This window comes from Saccostrea cucullata, unplaced genomic scaffold, assembly GCF_032062105.1.
Source record: "Saccostrea cucullata isolate Sc308-1 unplaced genomic scaffold, CSIRO_AGI_Scuc_v1 ctg1597, whole genome shotgun sequence".
Lineage (NCBI taxonomy): Eukaryota > Metazoa > Mollusca > Bivalvia > Ostreida > Ostreidae > Saccostrea > Saccostrea cuccullata.
The window spans coordinates 38,091-41,020 of record NW_026938989.1 but is presented as its reverse complement, the minus strand read 5'-3'; positions in this window follow the sequence as shown (position 1 = coordinate 41,020).

Here is a 2,930-nt window from a genome sequence, read left to right as displayed (position 1 = left end):
TGCAGCGTACGTAAACGCACGTGTACGCATGTGCATAGTGACCATACCTTCTTGTAGTAGTCCATTATATATACCTATGTTCCAATTCCCATCCTGTTTGGTTGAAAACCATGGGAGTTATAGCTTTTTAAAGTTTCAGCCAATCAGATTGCAGCGCACGTACACGCACGTGTATGCATGTGCATGGTGACCATACCTTCTTGTGGTAGTCCATTATATCTATCTATGTTCCAATTCTCATCCTGTTTGGTTGAAAACCAAGGGAGTTATAGCTATTTAAAATTTCAGCCAATCAGATTGCAGCGCACGTGCATGCACGTGCTTTCATGATAATGTTTCGTCCAAAAACAAGAAAGATATTGAGACTTTAGTTTCAGCCAATCAGAGCGAAGCGCACGTGCATGCGCGTGAGATCTTGCTATTTTGACCATGTCATATTGTCTATGCTACTAATATATCCTTATTTTATAAGTTTCAAAGTGTTTCATCAAAAATTAAAAAAAGTTACGCCTATATCAATTAAATCGGTCATTTTACGTGTTGCACGTGCACGCTCTTGCAAGCACATGCGCGCAAAATGACCTTCGTTCCGCAAATCTACATAACATGCCTACTGACCCTAGAAAGGTTTTACCTAAGTCGGATGTGTAGTAGTTTACAAGATCATTCCCGGACAAAAAAGTTCCAGGAAGAAGAAGAAGAAGAAAAACTAGAATCTCTCGTTGCTACAGCAACAAAGAAGGTCTTCCGTTCTCCTCTATTTGTCCGTATAAATGATCTTTTATCTATGTTAAAAAAGGCATATAATATTTAAAATGATTACAGGAAAACAAACGGCCGGAGGAGTAACTTACCAAGATTCTCAACGTTACTTAAGACAATTATAGTCTTAATAACTTTTATTAAAATCATTTTCAATTTTTTTTATCACTTCCTGTGACGATCAAAAGTGAAAGCGAATGCATTTTACCTTATATCTGTTGCCCAATCTTCATGGTTTATTATTGATATGAGTTTAGTGTCTTGATATGTTACAGTTTAAGAGATCTCGTAATGTTAACTTCTCATTTTGAGGACAAAAAAAGCATGTAAAAAGGTATTTGAGGTTAGTCTGGACATTTACAGTCTGAATAACATGTCCTTAAATAATTCCAAATACTTTTTTTAATAAAAGGATATCTATGGGATAGTATGATACTCAATTTATGCAGTTTTTCTCTCATAACCGGAAGTTGTCGTTTTTGTTTCCAGTGGGACTGACATATTTCGAAACTACAAAGAAGATGCTAAAATGTAAAACTAAAAAAGATTCCATAAAGAATAGTTGAAATTTTTGATTTATTTGATCACTTCCTGTGACAAGCGGAATGACGGCGGACAATCTTAACCCAGATGGATATGCCAACTCATCAAGGTCTACCATTCCGATAAGTTTGGTGTCTTAATCTCTTATCGTTTATGATATCTAGCTATGATAACTTCTCCTTTTGAGGACAGGAAATCACGTGACCGGAAGTGAATTTTAAGGAGATATTTGACAATACTGTAGACATACGCAGTCTTAATAAAATATATAAAAATCATTACAAATACTTTATTAACAAAAGATATTTATTGGGAAGTTGCAGTTTAAATAACATATCCAAAAATCATTTTAAACACTTAATCTATAACAAATGTTTATGGGAGAGAAAAATAATCAAATTCTTTAGTTTTTCTCTTATAAGAGTCATTATCAAAAATCGCCAAAATTTTGGTCACAAGCCGATAAAAAAGTATATGAAGTAAAAATTATATAATTTTTCACATCACTATTTAGAATACATTATTCTGTTGTTGGCAGAATATTAATTTTATAGCTGTGTGATATATTTAAAGAAAAAATGCATTGATAATAGCTCAAATTAGCACATTTTGTGATGTCCTACACTCCTTTCCATTGAATTAACAAGTGTTTTATGGCATATGTTGTTCATTTTCTTTTCATTTTTTTCCTTGTATGCCTTAAACTATTCATAATAAATGCCATAAAAACACTAAAATTGTCTTAACGTAGGTCGCGGGTTTGCTGACGTCATTATAACTGGGTACGCAATTTATATGATTTGGGCGACTTTCTTGTGCACATCTGATTATGACGTCACAACGAGAAATTGGAAAATTCAGTACATCATCTAGCTAGAATTTTTACTGAAATTTGTAGTTTTGCGTAACAGTATTCATAAAACAAACAAATGAATTCTAATTTCGATTCGAATGACCAACACTGAAAGTATTAGAAAGCGTTTCACTATGTGTTATCAATCGCATCTTCTCGGGTCTATTCTGAGAACACATGTACTTGTTTCGGAAATAAATTTTAACCCTTAGTATATATCTATAACTCCGAATTACACTCAGTACCCCATCTTCAGAAACGCACGCATTTACACTTCCATAGGAAATGCACTAACAAACTGTTTATTATCATTGTCTTCTACGATAATTTATCTACACAACCATATACATGTATGACATGCATGTGTTTGTTTTCTTTTATCTCCGTAAACAGCGTCAAACCTCTGCTCGCCTATGGAAAGTCGAACTCAATTATGAAACGGTATGTGCTAATCTCGGACAAAGAGCAACATTAAAAAATGAATGGGTTTAAAAATTCAAATCCATGTGTTTCAAATTTATTGATGTCTGCAAATTCCATGATTTCTTACGCTTTAGATAGTGAACAAGTGAAGATTAAGAGAGGCAGACGACGAGAATAAAAACAAATTGCAAGCCATCTCAGTCGAAAACGAAACAAATGTATTTAAAAACAGCGTAAAGAGATAGAAGAGTAACATTAATAACATGCAATACGTATTAAAAAAACACCAGAAAAACTGAAGGGGGGGGGGGGTCGATACCCCAATTGCCCGTGTAAGTAACGGCATACG